The sequence below is a fragment of the Drosophila kikkawai genome, chromosome 3R, assembly GCF_030179895.1.
Source record: "Drosophila kikkawai strain 14028-0561.14 chromosome 3R, DkikHiC1v2, whole genome shotgun sequence".
In the NCBI taxonomy this organism is placed as follows: Eukaryota; Metazoa; Arthropoda; class Insecta; order Diptera; family Drosophilidae; genus Drosophila; species Drosophila kikkawai.
The window spans coordinates 36,246,971-36,269,458 of record NC_091731.1 but is presented as its reverse complement, the minus strand read 5'-3'; the positions used below and the strand labels follow the sequence as shown (position 1 = coordinate 36,269,458).

The following is a 22,488-nucleotide window of genomic DNA, read 5'->3' as shown; positions in this document are numbered from 1 at the left end:
CACAGCACTTAGATTAGAAGCTTTCCAAAGGCCACACTTGCCGAAAAGCAGGGCTTAATTCCAGGAACAGGACAATTTTACATTTTCTTTCAGGAAAAAGGAAAATATGCCAAAAAAGTTGGTTTATTTACTTTGGAAGCTTGGCAAAATCCATAGGAAATCCTGAAATGAAAAGGGATATTTATATTTACGTTTCAAAAATACAAATTAAAACGGAAGAGAAACCTCTAAATACTAAACAAAAAGTTTTATTAAAGTTTGAACTGTAAAACATTATTTTTTCCTGTCAAAAACTCTTGGGTTTCTCTGTATGTTTGGTTCAGCGACCTTGCAACATGACACCGATTTTTGTTTATTTGATTTTTTTTAAATAAAAACTTGAAAGAGATTTAATTTCCCACATCTTATGGCCATTTCGTGTCATGTTTTTCCGAGTTTTTCCCGAGTGCTGCGACAGAACTCTGCTTATTGACTGGCGCCAGTTGCTGGACAAGTTAATTTTTCAACGGCCTAAGCGGCCGGAAGCCGACTCAAGTCGAAGTCCTCCCCCCGCCGATTTAAATATGTCGCAAGCAGCCGCAGAAAAAAAAGACAGCCGGCAAAGGCAAATCTGAAATCGGAAGCTGGAAATACCAACATTATGTTATGCGGGGGCACGCAGTCGCTGAGGGGGTCGCGGGGGAGATTGATAGGCGCCAGGACCAAAGTTTCGGCTGCCTGCCATTGTGTGGCATGCTTTTAGGCGCTGACAATGAGGAACTTTTGTGCTTATCATGCGTGCAAGTTCCGCCGACATTTTGTGGGAATCGAGCCAGTGTGGCAACTCGATAAGTTTTATCGCCCACATTTTTCAAACAACCGGGCTGTTAAAGTTACGATCCTGCCAAATCGCTAATATGCGATAGGACCTAAAAAAGACCACAAAAATTCGCGAACAGGATTTTTGCAAGCCACGGTCACATTGGATCCCCTCACTTCCGTTCTCTTTCTCACAAGGCGTCCCCGAGTTCGGATTAATTTTTGTCGATCCTAAATCCGCAAGCATCGTGTCGATCCGACAGTATTTGTTAAAGCGAATCATACCCATATTAAGTAAATTTAGTGCTCTAACGTATATTGGTAAGCTTGTGTGAATAATCGATCGCCGGAGTGCTAATTTTGCCTTTTCAAAACAGCGTCAGCCGTATCGGCAGAGTCGTCCAAGCGACCGGCATTGTTTTTGCCAGCAATTGCCCACCACGTGAGGTGGCAGTCATTTGTGGCATTCATCGTTGGCATTGTCTGTGGCTTCTCAGCGGGATCAACGCCACGTGTCATCGGAGCATTCGCACGCACAGCGTGGGGCTGCGCTTCCCATTTCGGCGGCCATACACGTGCCGATTGCGGTGATCCTCGATTTGGATTTTCTTTACCGCCTCGCTAACGTGTCACCGTTCCCTCACACGGCGCGCATATTGGATCGCCGTTCCCTCACACGGTGCACATATTGGATCACCGTGCTTTTCTTCGGCGCACCTATTGGATCGCCGTGTGTCTTTTTCGTGGCCACATCGTTCTTTGCCACATCGCCGTGCATCTTTGCCACATCGCGTGCGCTCTGCCGCATCCACACCTTGGCGGGCTGGTCTCGTTCCGCTCACGCCTCACGCAAGGGATTGCGGCCATCCCTGTCGCACATAGTGCGTGTCATCTTCATCAGCGCGAACGACGGAAGTAGCATTACATATCCGTATTGAGAGCTGGTGGCTGATCCGGCCCACACTCTGCTCCAGGAGCGGATAAACATGAATGATAGTGTCTAAAATATAATTAATTTTGCATATAGGAGCTTTTGATTTAAGAATTCGTACTTATAAACCTTTTCGGTCGTAATTTAGCAATTTTTTTTTGGGAGATTTGGCAATTATAATATCGTTTTGTCCCTCAAATAACTTAAAACACATACAGCTACACATCACCAGTCATCAGGCCTGCTGACGTCGATGGAGAAAGCGTGAGTACGGCCTAGCCGCAAAACAACAAAATAAAACTGAACCCATCCTTATAATTTCGCCAAGACTTCTGAAATAGTTTGCACATCTTAATTAATTAATTGATTCAAAAGAATATTAATAAGTTAATCTATTTAATGTAAAGTAAAAAAGGAAAAAGCGTTCTTTCTTATCTTAAATTTTATTTCCTTTCATTGGATCTAAAACAAACTGACTCAATAAGAGGTCTCGTAACGTAAATAACGTAAACTTAGGCTTAAGGATTAGATTTAGGAAAATGTCTTTCAATATTATCTCAGCCTGCAATTATATGACTTTGAAAATGAACTAATTTGATATCTTGTTGGGCACCTAAGGGGATGTAGAGCATTGGTTGTATAAGGGTGGAGCCTGAATGGACTTCACAGGTTGGGAGGGTTTAGATTGAGGCCAATAACATCGGAGCCTCATCTTCAATAGGTACACTTCCTTCGTCTGATTCATATTATTTACCATATCCCCAGCTAGAGTATCTCTGTCTACAATATTAGTTATGTAGCACCATTGTTCATGTCAACACAAAACCCACGCCCATTTTCCCTGAGCCTGCCGAGCAGAAAAAGTAGACAGAGCGTGTTGAGGTGGACAACGCTCGGTGAGTGTGTTTGTTACATAATTAATTGGCGCCCAAACGTTAAGGCCAGCCCGATGCCTGATTAGGCACCTGTCGTTTGACAGCCGAGCTTCCCGTTAATATTCAAACCATCCACTTCTAGTTTCCGTTTAGTATTTCAAATTCTGTCCTGGAATTGATGGCATCTGGATAGGTTCGGAGCCATACCGGAGGAAACGTAATACTTTTAACTGTTTTTTTTCTATCAGTTCGGTAATAATCGAACATTATAGTTAAAAGAACATTCCAATTTGAGTAATTGATTCCTTGGAATTATAGTTCTGATTCAAAGTCGGTTCTATACCAGGATTTCAATATTCAAACACTACCTTCTTATCAGTTAGGATCGAGATTTTATCTGGCTGGATAGATTCGGCTAGTTACTCTTCTAATTGGTAAGACAAAATAAATTGATATTTATTTTACTACCCTTTATTTACATTCCGTTTACAACATTTGTACCTATTGAATGACACAACCAATTGCTATACTACCCAGGGTAAGACCTAAACTGCATTTCTCATTTATCGTATATCGTATTCATCTCGAACGACCAGTTTGTTTTCGTTATATCGTATCTTATCTTATCTTACCGTATCTCATTTCGTTTTTTTGTTTTATATTTCGAAAAGCGTCAAAAATGTTGACACACAGCAATGAAAATTTAGTAGATCTTCAGACTGATGAGTCTGCAAATTGCATCATCTGCAACGGACCAGTGTGTAATCTGGATTTACTTGAAGCCCGTTGCAAGCATTCTTTCCACAAGCTTTGCCTTGACAATTATAGCAAGAACAACGACAAATGCCCCAGGTGTGGCCAAACTTTCTCTCAACCCGAGGTAGGACCTCATTCGGCTCCTCTTAGTAGATCTCAGGGACACAAGGTACAGACACGTTCAGCGTCGCGAAATGCGGCAAAGCAAAACGGTGGTTCTGAGCAAAATTCACTGCAGGAAATTCGTAGCGAGGGTAACTCAGACTCGAGGGTGGTAACGGAAGATCACGTGGAAAAATTGATTCAGAAGTCAATGCAGACCTTCCAAGCTAACATGCTGCAGTCAGTTACAGAACAAATAACTTTGGCGTTCACACAATTGAATAGGTCCACATTTGCCAATAATGGACAAGGTGAGCCGCAGCGAGATTTCAGTCGAGACGGTTCCGATGCCAACTCAGATCGAAACAACATTCAACAGGCTAGGAATTCACCAGATTTTCGCAGTGATCGAAGTGATCTCTCTCTGGATCGACCAGACAGAATTTCGAATATTATATCCAATTGGCGTATTAAATTTAGTGGTTCAGCTAACGACATTGCTATAGAAGATTTTATTTACCGTGTCAATTGCCTCACTTCACAATGCCTGAACGGCAACTTTGAACTTCTCTCCCATTTTGCTAACTTACTGTTCGCAGGCCCTGCATTAGCCTTTTACTGGCGCGTTCATAGATCGGCAGATAACATGAATTGGAACTTGCTTTGCAGGCGTTTAAAGGAAAGATATCAAGATCAGAGATCTGATCGTGAGATTAAATGTGCCATGCGTAGACGCAAACAGGGTAACACGGAAAATTTTGATGACTTTTTGGATGCAATGCTTTCCATCGCAGATTCCCTTCGTGAACCAATGCAGGACAGTGAAATTGCGGTAGAAGTTCGTCATAATCTCAGACCGGAGATCAAGCACGAATTATTGCACATTGACACCCCAAACTTAGCAACATTGCGAAAGGAGTGTCACAGGCACGAAGAATTCTTTCTTAACACCCGAATGAAGCCCATTCAACGTTCGAACCCAAGCAAGCGTTTCGTTAACGCAATTCTGCAGGAAGAAGATTCAGAATCTCAGTCGGAGGAAGAACGTGAGGTCGAGGATGAAATTTGTGTAGTTAAGACGGCTGAGAAAATTAAGTGCTGGAACTGTGAGGAAACAGGCCACAGTTACCACAATTGCATTAAACCTCGTCGTATTTTTTGTTATGGTTGTGGAACACCGGAGGTGTATAAGCCCAACTGTGCAAAATGTAATTCGGTTTCGGAAAACCCCAAGAAGGACATTCGTTACGCGAAGAAAACGGATGTCCGCCGCTAGCTTCGAAAATACCAACAGAACCAGATTTTGTGGCAAATGATGTTCATTCCATTTTGCCTACCTTTCAACCAGACATATCAGAAACCAAACCTTTTACCCCTTACCATTTGCGGGTACAGGAGTACGCAAAGCGTAGATCCCAAATTTTGCAAGCTAATCCTGTTTATCGTCGCAAACAGCGATCTTCACGGCGAATTCGTAAATTTTGGACTCGTAAGCGATCATTAAATCGTTTTATGATTTCCTCAATCGCACAAAACAAAAGCGATATTCGGCCTTTTACAAACATAGAAATATTTGGTCAACCGTATTTAGCTCTCTTGGACAGTGGCGCCAACAAAAGCGTTATAGGTGGTGAGCTAGCAAAACAAATAATTTCAGCTAAGCCGTTTAATAAATTTAAATCGGTAGTGAGAACCGCTGATGGGCAATCGCAATATGTTGCAGGCACGATACACATTCCCCTGACTTATAACTCAATTAGTGACAACTTTGAATTCCTGATAGTACCTTCGATAAAGCATGAAGTTATATGCGGAATGGATTTTTGGCAAAATTTTGGCATTTCGATCAAGCAAACAGTTGCGATCAACGAAATTAACTGTGAACCGGAAGAACACTCGAATAATGTGAGATTGTCCGATTTACAAAAATCAAAATTGCAGAAAGTAATAGACTTTTTTCCATCATTCGAGAACGAGGGCTTAGGATTAACTAGGTTGTTAGAGCACAATATCGACACATCCAATGCAAAGGCAATAAAGCAACGATTCTATCCACTTTCACCAGCTAAAGAAAAACTTTTATGTGAAGAAATCGACCGCATGATTAAAATGGATGTCATCGAAGAGGCTCCTTCATCGCCTTGGTCTTCTCCAGTTATCTTGCACATCAAGCCGGGCAAGGTACGATTTTGTCTCGATGCAAGGAAATTGAATGCAGTCACGGTGAAGGACGCATACCCCATCCCTATAATGGATGGATTGCTGAGTCGACTTCCACCCGTACACTGCATATCCAAAATTGACCTCAAAGATGCCTTTTGGCAGATCTGTTTAGATCAAGAATCTCGTGCCAAAACTGCTTTTACCGTTCCGAATCGTCCGCTATATCAATTCAAGAGGATGCCTTTTGGATTGTCAAACGCTCCACAAACCATGTGCCGATTAATGGACTTGGTTATTCCCTATCAATTAAAATCGCATGTGTTAGTCTACCTCGATGACCTGCTTGTTTTGTCAAACAACTTCGAAGAACATCTTCTGCATTTATCCGAAGTAGCTACCCAATTGCGTAAGGCTGGATTAACAATAAACGTTCAGAAAAGTCAATTCTGCCTGAAAACTGTAGACTACCTTGGTTACCTGGTGGGTGAAGGTACTCTTCAAATAAATCCAAACAAAATCGCAGCCGTGAGCGAATTTCCGGTTCCGAAGACCCAAAAACAGCTCCGAAGATTTCTTGGTATGACTGGTTGGTACCAGCGGTTCATATCCAACTATTCCACAGTCATTTTCCATCTGACGGAACAACTACGTGGCAAAACACTAAGTTGGAACGATAATGCCCAAGAAGCTTTCGAAAACATCAAGGCTAAGTTATGCTCTGCTCCTTGCCTTGTTCATCCCAATTACGACAAACCATTCATTTTGCAGTGTGATGCTTCACTACATGGAGTGGGTGCAGTTCTAGCTCAATGCGACGATTCCGGTTGTGAGCGTCCCATAGCGTTCATGTCCAAAAAGCTAAACAAAGCCCAGCGTAACTATACAGTTACGGAACTCGAATGCATGGCTGTAGTGTTAGCAATTAAAAAGTTCAGAATGTACATTGACGGTCATAGCTTTAAGGTAGTAACCGATCACTCAAGTCTTCGATGGCTAATGAACCAATCGGATCTAAGCGGTAGATTGGCAAGATGGGCTATCAAGCTACAGGGTTTTTCTTTCCAAATCGAACATCGCAAAGGAACCGAAAATGTGGTGGCAGATGCTTTGACTCGATCGTTCGAAGAGATTGACATCTCTGCAATAGACCTTGAAATTTATCCCGAAATTGACCTATCATCAAGCGCTTTTCAATCGGAAGAGTACTCCGCTCTCAGAGACAAATTCAAATCTCTGAAATCACCGGATTTCAAAGTCATAGATGAGTTCATCTATCATCGTGCAACGTTCCCCAATTCTTATGACGTTTCACCAGACGATTGCTGGAAACTTTTCGTTCCTGAGTCGTTGCGTCAAAGTGTAATTAGTTCGGCTCACGACCAACCAACATCTGCTCATTGTGGAATGGCCAAATGCCTAGAGCGTATCAGACGACGTTTCTATTGGCCAAACATGGTTATCAACGTTCGTGATTACATTCGAAATTGCGAAACATGCCAGACCACAAAATATCCTACCCATTCTTTAAAACCACCAATGGGAGCACAAGTGCAAAGTGAAAGGATATTCCAAAGACTTTATCTCGATTTTATAGGGCCATTTCCGCGCTCCAATTCCGGCAATATTGGAATATTGATTATTCTTGATCACTTTTCCAAATTCACCTTTCTAAAAGCAGTGAAAAAGTTTACGGCTAAAGTGGTCATCAATATATTGCGCGATGAAATATTTTCATGCTTTGGTGTACCCGAAACAGTCGTCAGTGATAACGGAACTCAATTTAAAAGCCGTGATTTCTCTGACTTCCTTTCGAAATATGGCGTTCGTCATATGTTTACTGGTGCCTATGCTCCACAATCCAACAGTGCTGAGAGAGTCAACCGTTCAATCAATGCTGCTTTAAGAGCATATATTCGCACCGACCAACGCGAATGGGACACATTTCTCAGTAGCATCAACTGCTCTCTTCGTAACTCGATTCACCAATCCATCGGTTTATCGCCTTATCATGTTGTTTTTGGTCAACACATGATATCCCACGGTCATGACTACAAACTGCTGCGTAAACTAAACCTTCTTGCAGAAGGCGAAGTAAGCCTGACAAAAACTGACGAATTCCAAAGGATTCGTTCTAACATCGGCAAACATTTGAATAAGGCTTACGAGGCAAACCAAAAGTCTTACAATCTTCGAACAAGACCCCGTTCTTTTGAGGTTGGCCAAGAAGTAGTCAAAAGGAATTTTGTACTTAGCAACGCAGCAAAGGATTTTAATGCGAAACTCGCTCCTGTAGGTATCAAGGCCCGAGTGAAGGCAAGAATTGGACAGTCAATTTACCTCTTAGAGGACATGAACGGAAAGGAACTGGGTAGATTTCATGCCAAGGATATCTGGTGATTGCTCTTGATTCCTTTTTCAGCTTTTATTGTTAATCACAGGGACTAAAAATCAAAGCTGTGGTTGTGGGAATCGAGCCAGTGTGGCAACTCGATAAGTTTTATCGCCCACATTTTTCAAACAACCGGGCTGTTAAAGTTACGATCCTGCCAAATCGCTAATATGCGATAGGACCTAAAAAAGACCACAAAAATTCGCGAACAGGATTTTTGCAAGCCACGGTCACATTGGATCCCCTCACTTCCGTTCTCTTTCTCACAAGGCGTCCCCGAGTTCGGATTAATTTTTGTCGATCCTAAATCCGCAAGCATCGTGTCGATCCGACAGTATTTGTTAAAGCGAATCATACCCATATTAAGTAAATTTAGTGCTCTAACGTATATTGGTAAGCTTGTGTGAATAATCGATCGCCGGAGTGCTAATTTTGCCTTTTCAAAACAGCGTCAGCCGTATCGGCAGAGTCGTCCAAGCGACCGGCATTGTTTTTGCCAGCAATTGCCCACCACGTGAGGTGGCAGTCATTTGTGGCATTCATCGTTGGCATTGTCTGTGGCTTCTCAGCGGGATCAACGCCACGTGTCATCGGAGCATTCGCACGCACAGCGTGGGGCTGCGCTTCCCATTTCGGCGGCCATACACGTGCCGATTGCGGTGATCCTCGATTTGGATTTTCTTTACCGCCTCGCTAACGTGTCACCGTTCCCTCACACGGCGCGCATATTGGATCGCCGTTCCCTCACACGGTGCACATATTGGATCACCGTGCTTTTCTTCGGCGCACCTATTGGATCGCCGTGTGTCTTTTTCGTGGCCACATCGTTCTTTGCCACATCGCCGTGCATCTTTGCCACATCGCGTGCGCTCTGCCGCATCCACACCTTGGCGGGCTGGTCTCGTTCCGCTCACGCCTCACGCAAGGGATTGCGGCCATCCCTGTCGCACATAGTGCGTGTCATCTTCATCAGCGCGAACGACGGAAGTAGCATTACATATCCGTATTGAGAGCTGGTGGCTGATCCGGCCCACACTCTGCTCCAGGAGCGGATAAACATGAATGATAGTGTCTAAAATATAATTAATTTTGCATATAGGAGCTTTTGATTTAAGAATTCGTACTTATAAACCTTTTCGGTCGTAATTTAGCAATTTTTTTTTGGGAGATTTGGCAATTATAATATCGTTTTGTCCCTCAAATAACTTAAAACACATACAGCTACACATCACCAGTCATCAGGCCTGCTGACGTCGATGGAGAAAGCGTGAGTACGGCCTAGCCGCAAAACAACAAAATAAAACTGAACCCATCCTTATAATTTCGCCAAGACTTCTGAAATAGTTTGCACATCTTAATTAATTAATTGATTCAAAAGAATATTAATAAGTTAATCTATTTAATGTAAAGTAAAAAAGGAAAAAGCGTTCTTTCTTATCTTAAATTTTATTTCCTTTCATTGGATCTAAAACAAACTGACTCAATAAGAGGTCTCGTAACGTAAATAACGTAAACTTAGGCTTAAGGATTAGATTTAGGAAAATGTCTTTCAATATTATCTCAGCCTGCAATTATATGACTTTGAAAATGAACTAATTTGATATCTTGTTGGGCACCTAAGGGGATGTAGAGCATTGGTTGTATAAGGGTGGAGCCTGAATGGACTTCACAGGTTGGGAGGGTTTAGATTGAGGCCAATAACATCGGAGCCTCATCTTCAATAGGTACACTTCCTTCGTCTGATTCATATTATTTACCATATCCCCAGCTAGAGTATCTCTGTCTACAATATTAGTTATGTAGCACCATTGTTCATGTCAACACAAAACCCACGCCCATTTTCCCTGAGCCTGCCGAGCAGAAAAAGTAGACAGAGCGTGTTGAGGTGGACAACGCTCGGTGAGTGTGTTTGTTACAATTTTAATTGAAAAATACTTAGCGAAAGTCTAGCTCTGGCTGGGGATAGACACCCAAGTGTCAAATTGCAAGGAGCACTAAGCAGTCAAGTGCAAGGTGAGAGGTTGAAGGTGTGAGGTTTAAGGTGCTAAGTGCACTCGTCCTGGTAGTCAACAAGCCCCGTTCCTGCTCGATATTAATTGCTGGCTTAAGTTGGCCTTAAGCTGGCCCACTAACCTAGTCCTGTTTTTCATCCGGGACACACTCTTCGCTCTCTCTCTCTCTCTCTGTCGCTAAGGAGAGCTACTTTCTCTCTTGGATAGTGTTTTTAATTTGGCCAGGATTAGGATATGGGTCGTGCTTAATTTTAAAACGCCTGGATTTTGGCGGGAGCCAGGAGAGGACGTGAGATCACGTCCTTTCAGCACGTCGCACGCCTTCTTATTACGCACTCGTAAAAAGAAATGGCTGCTCGGTGGCCCGGCTGACTTGTCCAACTCGTTCGGGATTATAGCCATTAACTTTGGCATTGCATATCGCTGCGTGACGTCTTTAGCGCGTGCAGTTCGGACCTGGCTGGCTCCCGGCCCGTTTGTCACTGTAATAAACTTGGCAACAAATTGCTTCGCTCCCGCTCCCGCTCCTGTCTCCTCTTTTGACGTTTAACCCTTTGCTGGCGTTTTGACACGCACGTGTCGAAAAAGACGCACACACACACAAACCGAAAAAAGCGAAAAGAAAAACCCGTGGCACATACATTTTTAAGTGATTAAAAAAGTGGTGCCAGCACCATCCCTCCGCAGACAATAAGCAAAAACATTTAAATGCGAGCAACGTGCAAAAAATAAATTGTTGTCAATGCGCGCGGACCAAAAAACGCAGCAGAGCAGCAGCCTCTTATCAGCGGGGAACGGAACGCTTTGGACTTGGCACATCAGCATCCACAGCAAGCCGAGGCCTGTGGATTCCAACCGAACTGGCCCGGACTTCGGTCCCGGCTTCGTCTGGAGCCGAGCTCTCCTTCGGCGCGACGAGGCGCCTCGTTCCGCTGCGAATTGGAGTACGAATCAGTTGGAAAACGTCTTTCGTGCGGGTCGGTTAGTGTGACGGTGTTATTATCGCGCCCAGTGGGACAGTCCTAACATGGCCCAGAAGTAAACAACAACAATAATTAAACAACACTTGACCAGAACGAGTCACTACTACTATCAAGTTCTATAGAATTGAGCCGAGTTTGAGAAGCTCTAAAAACAAGAGATACCAAAAGTCAGTGAATGATAACCCCATAAAGTCAATTCCGACGACCGATAACGCGGTCGCGGTTCTCAGTGGCAATTTGCATTGATGAACTGTGCTTGGTGCTCGCCGTGCATAACAAAAACCCATCCGCAGTCGGGGGCCCATCGATAATCAGAGCCCCAGGACTTGAGCGCTCAGCAACTGCCTGCCCTCCCGATTATCCTTTGAAGTCCTGTGGCAAGTGCGAGCTGCTGCGAGTGTGCGGTGTCTCAGTGTGCAAAGTGTGAAAAAGCGCAAAATAAATATTAAAAGCAAAACGTGCGTGGATTAGAAAGCATAACCCGGCGCAAGAGCGGCATCAGAAGCCACAACAACTACAGCTAAAGGCAGGAGAAGGAGAAGGAGGAGCAGCCACCAGGTTGGTACTGCTACATCGCATCATCCCTGGGTTCGATGCACCGTGTATATACAACTATATATACGGCTTTCAATCGGGATCGGGATCCCAGTGGCTTTGTTTTTACTTTGCTTCTCTTTCTACTTTTATTAGGGCCGCGCGCACGTTGGCGCATAATTTACGCTAACTTTTATTTTGCCAGGTTGCTCGTTGCTCCTCTCGTACCAATCCCCTTCCCTCCCCTTCCCTGGCTAGTGAACTGGAACTGGAAACTTTGGCTGTGCCAGCCGAAAACTGAAATTTGAATTTTCCTCTTAAGTGGGTCGCCGCTCGAACTTGCACCTGTTTTTGGGCCTCGAAGCGAGAGCATATGCTGGCCAACAATCGGTTGACAGTCTGTGTCCTGGTCCAGGGGACCCTCCATGTTGATTTATGACAATCGAAGACGGACCCTACAGTCGCTCAAGTAGGAGTAGTGGTAGTACCTGTAGGTGTGCACAGTTTCCGTCCAACTGGAAACTAAATAATTATGTGGCTCAGGTGGGAGGAGGAAGGCTGTACCACATTTCGGCCCTGTCTGTCGGGTTGAGTTTAACGAACATTTATGCGAGTGCGGTTGTTTATGCTCAGCTCGAGTTATGTGGCACTTAAGAGGCGTGGCAACCGCACACCCACACACACACACTAACACTCCCTTACTGCCACACACACTCACGCACTGGGGGCTCATTTCCCAGCCGCACTCATACGCCGTGTGGCACTCAGGCGGCAGCAGCAGCAGCAGCAGCAACAACGTTTGCATATGTTCATCAAGAATGAATTAAAAGTTATTTTAAATTCGTGACACTCGCCTAATTTTGCAGGTCGACAAATGTCTGTGCACGGAAAAAAACATAAGAATAGAATTTACTTTTGATCCTAGCTTAGAAGCTTAAAATCTTGCTATTATTAAATGAGTGTCAAGATCTGCGGGAGTTTATTTCATAATATATTCTCACAAATGGTTTTATTTACTTGTTTTAGTTTATTTTTTATACTATTTTGTCACACGAAACCAGAAAGTCTTTGAATTTCTGTGGTTTCTTTGTTTTGTTTTTGCCTTCTTGGGAGAACTTTGAATTTAGTTCAGTATTTTGATTCTTCACAATTAAAATACATTTTAGAATTTTCGTCAAGCTGAAGAAAATTCTTATATTCGTTCCTTTTTTTAATTGGGAAATAACATTAATTAAAACTTTAATTGAATTGCAGTTTATATTGAATTTAAGACAATAATGGTGGGAAAATTTAAACAAGTTTCTGAAATGGATTTAGGTTACGTCTAAGGATTTAAAATGTTGAATAAATTAAAGAATTAACATGAGGGTTTTATTTTTGGGAAATTTACTTATTTTTTATTTATCTAAATCCTTTCTTCTTGTTGCTTTGTACTTTTTAGGGAAATCTTTAAAATGTTTATACTCTGTTTAAATATAAATTAGCAAAATTTGAAGCTTTGGTCTTTGTATAGGTCGGATTTCTTACCCAACAAAGTAGCCTTTGTTTGAACCTTTAGGAAAAATCTTGTTTATATTTTCCTTTTTGCGATATCCTTTTTTGCTGAGTGCTTAGCCTGCGAGTGACTGTGTGACTGTGGAAGCCGGGCTGCCAGTTGTTCTCTCCGTTGCCTTGCTACTGTGCTCCTCTGCTCAAGTGGCGGAGGTGTCACCTGGCAGACAGGTATGCTCTGCGACTATGATGCTGCCACTCACGAGCTATAATGTGCGCACACACACATACCATATTGCAGGCGTAGAGTGTGTTTATTCCCTGATAGGGGGGAGGACTAGTCCCCTAAAGGACCCGGCCTGGCAAGTGAATTAAATTTCAAATGTTTCTTAATTTACTTTTTCGGTTTCCCGTTGACAGTTCAAATTGCTATAACAAATTTTCTAGCGCTACGCATGCCACTCATTCATTCATTTCACTTTGCTCGCCGGCTCGAAGGGGGCGCGCACATGCATAAGTGAAATATTATGTACAACTGTCGGTTTTGTTTTTCCCTTCTGCGCTTTTCGCAGTTTTTCTTTGCTCTTTTTCAGCTGGTTTTTCTGTATTTCTTTTTTTTTATACATCATTCCGCCCGCTGCTTGTTGGTGGCGAAAATAAATGAAGCCATTCGAGCGCAATCAGAATTTCGCATTAAAGCGTGGCGCACACGCATTGGCAATGCGATTGTCAGATTGAGAGCACCCATCGCATATCGCACAAGTACATATATGTATGGACATAGGTGTGGGGTAATCGTGCAGGAGAAAAGTCAAAGGGGAATCGGTGAAGTCAGCTTAGAAGGCAGACTGCTGCCAGGTGGAAAAATCGAGGAAGTTGGGAGAATAAATGGTATAGCATAAATTGGATTTTTTAAAACTTTGCTTGACATTATAATAGCATCAAAATAAGTGGTAAATTATATAGTGAAACTATCATCTACATCACCGTAGAGAAATTTTATATGTATGCCTTTATTTATGGTCTAGGAAACTCCAATATTTCTGCCTTTTTCCCCATTATTTTATATTGGAATATTTTAATGATGAAACCTGAACTAAACTATTAAATATATAAAAATATTTACCATGAAATGGAATTTATTAATATGTTTGTCAGTAACATCGTATCAAATTCCAATTAAAAAGTATAACCTAAAATAATTTCAGCGAAAATATACACAAATAAATGAGAAAAAAAATCAGAATATGCAGGCCAGTTATTTTGTAAAAATATAGATGCAGTTTGCAATTTTGTAAAGGTATATTACGGCAAAAATGCAACAGAAATAATGAAACATAAAACACTTAAAACAAGCGCAAAAATATATATTTTTAGATATCACACTTTTCATTGGGAATCCTTGAATTTACTTCATTATTTTAGCTTCCCTTTTGCCGACTCCCTCAGGTCCTTGGGGGAGAGCAGAGAAAGGAATAAGAGCAAACTGCAGGGAGCACTTGAGAACTTGGCTAAATGAAAGGAAACAAGAGGCAGCCATCAGCGTCTGTTTGCTCGGTTGTCTTAACCGCCGAGCAGCGCTAAAAACCATTTACAGTTTTCAGTTAACTTGCAATGGCTGCGTGCAAAATAAATAAATACTTTGCCAACTTTCCAAAACAGCTCGCAAATTGAACTGAAGCTGGGTGCTGGCTGAATTACAACTTATTTGGCATTTGCACCTTTAACTGTGGCCCATCCGGTGGCCGGTGTTTTGTTTTCCCGCTGTGCTGGCCACCAAAAAAAAATAACCTGCCACCAAATGAAATTAGTGTCAAAACGCTGCTTCTGCAAGTGCTGCATGGCTCGTCAAATCCGTTTCCGTGGCAAATGGCAAGGACTCGATGGATAGCGACAGACAGGCGACAAGCCCGGGCCAAAGCATTGGTTCGGTCCCCGGGCTCCGGCTCCGGCTCCAGCTTTGGCTACCCAAAAGTGGGCGTAATCGCTGGCATCGTAATGGCTCTGCCAATGCTCCGGGCTGTAGCAACCAACAACCAACAACTAGCAACCGGCAACAGCTATATACACAACTACAGGCAAGATTTTGCAATGGTCTAGGCTTACACAGGAAATTATTTAAAGTTGAAGCTAAATTTGGTATTTTTGTGTCTTAAATATACATAGGTAGAAATTAGAGGAAAAATGAAAAGGGAAGGCTCGAAATGTTAGTTTTTATTGTAGATATTTAATTACAAAATATTATTTAATAACCCAAAGACAAGCGGCAAAACACGTTACCCAAAATTTTTAAAATTATAAAGCAAATTGGAAAAATTTTTATCAAATAATAAAAGCTCAATATTAAGTCGAATTGCAATCCATAAATATTTTTTTGTTCTAGAGTACATAAGGGGCTTTCCTAAAGACTCCGAAGAGTATTTCAAACTCTTCAAATTACTCTTGAAATTTCATTTTCTATTGCAAGTTGATGAAATCCTCTTCCTGTAAGCCCCCCCTAAATAGCAGCAACAAATGATCTCCATTTTGTTTCGGTGTACTTTGTACCCCGGCTGTTGTTGTTTCTTGTTGCCAATGCCTTTTAAGTTGATTATGGGCCGAAAAAAAAAAAAAAAACAATATAAAGGACAGAGGAGAGCCGAGGAAAAAAGCGGCGCCGTTGTGCTGAATGAAATTGATGAAGTAGTTTCAAAAGCTGCTACTGCTGCTTCAGCTTGGAAGGGAAAAAACCCTTCCTGACCAAGGTAAATAAGCCCTGTTTTTGCCTTCTGCTCTGTAAGGATGTGTCTTAGGCCGGGGTAAACCTCAGCGGCCCAGGATTCCTCTCCAGAAATATTTATATTTTTAGAGACGGCCAGGACATGGACGCCGAATTTTTAATGAATTTTCTAGGGGCAAAATGGCAGCGAAAAGGGGCTCGTTTTCAAAAGGGGAACTCTGGCTTCGGGAAAATGGGAATCTTGGACGGTCACCCTGGCGATGTCCAGGCGCTCCTCCGTTTTCCTGCGCCCGCCCGGTTGCCCAGCAGCGGCGACTCTTCCGATCGGCAAAATCTCCGCCGCCCGGGATGACCCAGCGGCGATGGCGGGCAAAATGCAGATCGAAAGGGAAAAGGAGAGGGGAGAGGGGGAAATCTGTGAGCACGTGCCGGTGGCGATGGACTCGTAGCCCGGGAAAACCCAGCAGCCCCGATGCCCACGCCAGATCTGTGCCCGGGATAACCCAGCGGCGACAAATCCCGCTCCCGTCCCGCTTCTCCGGCCCGGAGCTTGCCCAGCGACCACGCGGAGTTGGTGCGGGATAACCCAGCCACCAGCTCGGCGAGTGAGTGAGCGGGAGGGGAACACTTTGGCACGCGTCAGGATAAGAAATTAATTTTAACAACGCGGAGTTTTAAGCGGGTGCGAGGGAGAAAGACGATGAAATTTCTGAATTCATTTTCGGTGCTTTATTACATTAATTTAATTATTGTCTACGTTCTCCTAACCTATGACTGCCGTCCCTAACCTGGCCCTACGCCACACTCCAGTAAACGCTACTCTGACATGGCTCGCAGCCGGCTCACCCGCTGTTATCGGTGGACTGGGACACGTGTCCTGCAGCCAGGATATGCAAGGGCACTCGCGTGTCCCTTTGGGGACTTAGTCGTTTGGGGAAAACCACGTGTCCTTTGAGGACTTGCCGCCCGCGGCGGGAGAGATGTGTAACGATCGCGTTCGAAGCTGCCAGAGAAGAGATCGCGGTCGCAGCTTGCAAAGCCCTTGTCACCTCGTCTCTGCCAAAATTGTCCGGGCAGCGCAGCTTTCGGCCGTCGGCTTTGTTATTGTTATTGTTTATATTTTGATCGGCATGTAAATAAGCACGACCAAAACGTAAACACGCACGATCGTCGTAGGGGAAATGTCGCTGCCTCTGCCGCTGTTCGCGTCGGCAGCGGAGAGGGGAAATGGCTGCAGCGCGGTAGCTACAGTCCGCGTTGACAAAATGTATCCGCCTGTGCGTTGCGGCCTAAATCTAATTTGGCCCTTCGTGGGCAAATTAACTGTGGGCTTCATGCCCGTTAAATGTACAGTTGTGTGGGTGGGTGTGTGGCTAATCCTAACTTATTTCCCTATACTAATTACTAACTTAACTATAAACTTAACTAATATGTACATAATTTACAAAAATAGGGGATTGTGACATCGTCACACTCCACCCTATCTTCGGGAGGGGTGGAGAGTGATGATCACCTTCCCGCTGCGGTTAATCTGGACGCGGAAGCGTTGATTCGCCTCCTCCTCCAGAATCCGGATTGTCCGTCGTCTTGGCGTCGCCAGGCGCCCGTGAATCCGGCGGAGCAAGGCGGCTGGCAATGTGCCGTTGGGCGTGGTCCACTCCACTGGGGCCGGTACCCAGCGGGGAGGGTTGAGGACTTCTTCGCTGGCGTCCAACGACGATTCGTCGGATGAGCTTGGCGGGCTGTCTGCCCATGGTGCGCTCCGGCGCTCCGGTGCGTGGACTCCGGATGGAGCCTCGCGTCGTTGGGGCGGCGTGAGGTTGACCCGCAGGGGTCCGAAGCGGTGGTCAGGTGGCACCTCCTCCTCATCATTGCCGTTAGGAGGGGCAACTTCCGGAGGGGTGCCTGCGGCCCGATGTGGGCGGTGCGCAGGGGTGCCTGGAGCGGCATGCCCCTTGAGGGTGCTGGACGCGGTATGGCGTCGTCCGGGTGGACCTCCTCCTCGTCATCGCCACGGTGGTGGGCGACTTCCAGAGGGGGTTGTTGTGACCCAATGGGGCCGATGTGCCTGGACACTAGGGGCGGCATTCCCCTTGCGGATGATGGCCGTAGTCTAGCGTGTTCATCCGGATTCACTCCCTCCTCCTCATCGCCACGGTGGTGGGCGACTTCCAGAGGGAGCAGTGATGGCCCGATGGGGCTGGTGTGCTGGGACGCCAATGGTGGCATCCCCTCGGTAGAGGGCCGACGGGGCCCGGCGTGGTTGCCGGTGTTCGCCTCCTCCACGTTGTCGTCGTCGATGGTGGTGCCCTCGATGGGTAGAGCCCGTGGCCGGAAGGGGTCGGCGAGGCTGTCGCTGGGAAGCGGCTGGCTTGGCCGGCGCCGTGGAGCGCCTGTAGGAGCTCGTCGCCCGCACCGTACATCCATGCGGTGTCCTGTGGCGCCGGGGCGGGAGTCGGCGGATGGCCTTGTCCGTTCATCGTCTGGTGGGCCTCGGTGGGGGCGGAATCTGTGCAGCGCGTGGCTCGTCGTGCCTTGTGGTAGGCGGGCTGAAGGCGGTTGTCGCTGTTTGAGGGGTCGATCGGTGCGCATGAAGATGCGATGCTCTGCGATGTGTGATACCCCTGAGAGAGTATCAAATTTGGCCAGTTCCTGGTCCAGGAACTCCTTCACCCAAGGCTCGGGGTAATCCGGCGTCTCGGATTCCTCTATCTGGAATGAGACTTGATCCTCTGTGGGGTGACTCACCGAATTGACGGTTCCGCATAGGGGCGGGCTTGGCTCCGGCGTTTCCTCGACGTGATCCTGGAAGCGGACACGTTTTGTGGAGGTACGGAAGGGATTCCGTTGCGCGGCTGTGGCATCTGCCACGGGCAAAGCCTGTCTCCAACAGGGCGGCTGGTTCTCCGTCGCTGGTGAGGCTGTCTCGAAACTGTGCTCGAGGTGAGGTACTTGGCTGGTCTTCGAGTTCGGAGCGTGGCTCCCTTGGCTGCCCTCGATGGGTAGAGCGTGGCTCTCCTTGGGCTGTCGTCTGTGGCTTCTCGGCGTGGTTGGAGTGTGACTCCGTTGTCGTCCTTCGCTGATCAGAGCGTGGCTCTGCATGTTGTGCCGTTGATGGCTCTTCGTGGTTGGAGTGTGACTCCGTCGATGTACTTCGCTGTTCAGAGCGTGGCTCTGAGTGATGTGCCGGGGATGGCTCTTCGTGGTTGGAGCGTGGCTCCGTCGATGTACTTCGCTGTTCAGAGCGTGGCTCTGAGTGATGTGCCGGGGATGGCTCTTCGTGGTTGGAGTGTGACTCCCTCGTCGTTCTTCGTTGGTCAGAGCGTGGCTCTGCGGGCTGGTCCCGTGGGTTGGAGCGTGGCTCCCTTCGCTGGTCAGAGCGTGGCTCTGTCGTTGGTCTTCGCTGGTCAGAGCGTGGCTCTGTCGTTGGTCTTCGCTGGTCAGAGCGTGGCTCTGTCGTTGGTCTCCGCTGGTCAGAGCGTGGCTCTGTTGTTAGTCTTCGCTGGTCAGAGCGTGGCTCTGTCGTTGGTCTTCGCTGGTCAGAGCGTGGCTCTGTTGTTGGTCTTCGCTGGTCAGAGCGTTCGCAGTCGGAGGGTCTGCCCTATATTTGTATTTATTTTATTTTATTTTATTTGATTATTTTACTTGGAATTATTTAAATTTGATTTTTTTTTTTTTTTTTTTTTTTTTTTTTCCCCATTTTATTCATTTTATTTCGATTTATTTTAATTTTATTGATTTATCTTAATTTTTATTGATTCATTTTAATTTTTATTGTTTTTTTATTTTATTTTATTCAAATAAAATTATTCCTGGATTTATTTTATTATTGGTTTATTATTCTGTCTGGGTTTATTTAATTATTTGTATATTTGCGTCTATTTATTTATTTGATTATTTTGGGTTTTATTTATTATTTCGAATTATTATTTGGATTAATTATTTATTTGAATCCTTATTATTTTATGATTTTAAAAATTTTATTCTCGGCGGCAGGATCTCTCGGGATCCTTTGAGGGTTCGCGGGTGTCCTTAACGTGGTTGAAGGATATTGATAATCTTCCCGATGTGTGCCAGGATGCGACGATGAGTTTTACTGAGTAAGGTCTGCGACGATGTGTATTTACTGAGATGATCTTGCGAAGTGTGTTCTATGAGCTTATCTTCCGAAGTGTCTCCCTCCTAGCGAGGGTCCCCTGTATATATTGCTGCCTAAGCTAGCCGACGCTGCTGCCGCGGGCAGAGCAGAACTCGCGATGTGTGTGGGCCACGTGTGTGTGTGCGCTTGCGCGCAGCGTCCCTCTGCCGGCGTTGACGCTGGCAGTGACGTTGACTACGAAAACGAAATCTGGCGTAACGGTACCGCTTGTTTTGGCGACGATGCGTATGCAGCAATGGAAATTTACCACGCGTTTTTTCTATTCCCTTTCCTCCTGTACGAAATCTGGCGTAACTGTACCGCTTGTTTTGGCGACGATGCGTATGCTCCAATGGAAATTTACCACGCGTTTTTTTTTTCTATTCCCTTTCCTCCTGTACTTTTGCAGATTTCTGCCGGCGACCGTAAGTCGCGACACGCGGGACGAAAATTTCTTACACTCGCAAAAACGAATGTGCTCTGGTCGAAAAATATGTTTATGAAAAATATATTCCCTGACATTAAATTTTCTATCCCCGTCCTTTAGGAAACTAAATTTCCCTGTTTTGCCTTCGCGAAAATTTATATTATTTATTATTTTTCTACTAGAAAATTTCTGATTTTCGGCCAGTGGGGCTTTAATCCACTGAAAAAATTATCCTAGCTGTCCTGACCGGTCCCTGCTCCGGGCGCCATCTGTAAGGATGTGTCTTAGGCCGGGGTAAACCTCAGCGGCCCAGGATTCCTCTCCAGAAATATTTATATTTTTAGAGACGGCCAGGACATGGACGCCGAATTTTTAATGAATTTTCTAGGGGCAAAATGGCAGCGAAAAGGGGCTCGTTTTCAAAAGGGGAACTCTGGCTTCGGGAAAATGGGAATCTTGGACGGTCACCCTGGCGATGTCCAGGCGCTCCTCCGTTTTCCTGCGCCCGCCCGGTTGCCCAGCAGCGGCGACTCTTCCGATCGGCAAAATCTCCGCCGCCCGGGATGACCCAGCGGCGATGGCGGGCAAAATGCAGATCGAAAGGGAAAAGGAGAGGGGAGAGGGGGAAATCTGTGAGCACGTGCCGGTGGCGATGGACTCGTAGCCCGGGAAAACCCAGCAGCCCCGATGCCCACGCCAGATCTGTGCCCGGGATAACCCAGCGGCGACAAATCCCGCTCCCGTCCCGCTTCTCCGGCCCGGAGCTTGCCCAGCGACCACGCGGAGTTGGTGCGGGATAACCCAGCCACCAGCTCGGCGAGTGAGTGAGCGGGAGGGGAACACTTTGGCACGCGTCAGGATAAGAAATTAATTTTAACAACGCGGAGTTTTAAGCGGGTGCGAGGGAGAAAGACGATGAAATTTCTGAATTCATTTTCGGTGCTTTATTACATTAATTTAATTATTGTCTACGTTCTCCTAACCTATGACTGCCGTCCCTAACCTGGCCCTACGCCACACTCCAGTAAACGCTACTCTGACATGGCTCGCAGCCGGCTCACCCGCTGTTATCGGTGGACTGGGACACGTGTCCTGCAGCCAGGATATGCAAGGGCACTCGCGTGTCCCTTTGGGGACTTAGTCGTTTGGGGAAAACCACGTGTCCTTTGAGGACTTGCCGCCCGCGGCGGGAGAGATGTGTAACGATCGCGTTCGAAGCTGCCAGAGAAGAGATCGCGGTCGCAGCTTGCAAAGCCCTTGTCACCTCGTCTCTGCCAAAATTGTCCGGGCAGCGCAGCTTTCGGCCGTCGGCTTTGTTATTGTTATTGTTTATATTTTGATCGGCATGTAAATAAGCACGACCAAAACGTAAACACGCACGATCGTCGTAGGGGAAATGTCGCTGCCTCTGCCGCTGTTCGCGTCGGCAGCGGAGAGGGGAAATGGCTGCAGCGCGGTAGCTACAGTCCGCGTTGACAAAATGTATCCGCCTGTGCGTTGCGGCCTAAATCTAATTTGGCCCTTCGTGGGCAAATTAACTGTGGGCTTCATGCCCGTTAAATGTACAGTTGTGTGGGTGGGTGTGTGGCTAATCCTAACTTATTTCCCTATACTAATTACTAACTTAACTATAAACTTAACTAATATGTACATAATTTACAAAAATAGGGGATTGTGACATCGTCACAGCTCTTTGCAACTTGTTTGCAGCTAAGTTTTTGCTTGGAAGGTCCGCGCTTTCACCTGCAAATTGAATGGGATTTTGGGCTGCAGCAGCCTGCGAATGCAACGAAGTAAAGGCGGAAGTGGAAGTGGTAACCAAGTGCAATGCCCTGAACAAGGACAATGGGGAGGAGAGCATGAACTGAAATGCATTGTGGACTCCCAAATGGAGTGCGGCGGTGAGCCTTTTAATTGCGGCCTCGGCTTTGGCCTTCGCTTTGATTAACTTCAATCAGCGCCGGGGAATCGCTTTCAAAATTAAAATTTATTGCCAATTTGCGGCAAATTCGATTAAGCTTAGGCATTTCTCCCTTTGCGTGGTCCAAAGCGAAGCAGGAAAAACACTCAGCTGGACATGGACTTGGAGCAGGAAGGAAGTCTGGGCATTTAAATCCAATATGTAAATGAAAAGAGGACGAGAGGCAGCAGAATCTGAAGCACCAGGCAG

At 45.7% G+C, this 22,488-nt stretch overlaps 1 protein-coding gene and 1 long non-coding RNA gene across 3 annotated transcripts in view; both read left to right on the top strand.

Moving 5' to 3' along the window:
• Positions 1 to 805: 805 nt before the first annotated feature.
• Positions 806 to 9,606, top strand: LOC138928769 (uncharacterized). Its single transcript, XR_011445111.1, has 2 exons — positions 806 to 1,119; positions 1,176 to 9,606. It is a non-coding gene; the product is annotated as an uncharacterized lncRNA (long non-coding RNA).
• Positions 9,607 to 10,995: 1,389 nt separating this feature from the next.
• beat-VI (beaten path VI) overlaps positions 10,996 to 22,488 on the top strand; it is a 67,198-nt gene continuing 55,705 nt past the window's right edge. For both annotated transcript variants that reach the window (XM_070287194.1, XM_017182462.3), the window contains exon 1: positions 10,996 to 11,567. The gene's annotated coding sequence lies outside the window, so the exon portion shown is untranslated. The remainder of the gene's footprint in view (positions 11,568 to 22,488) is intronic.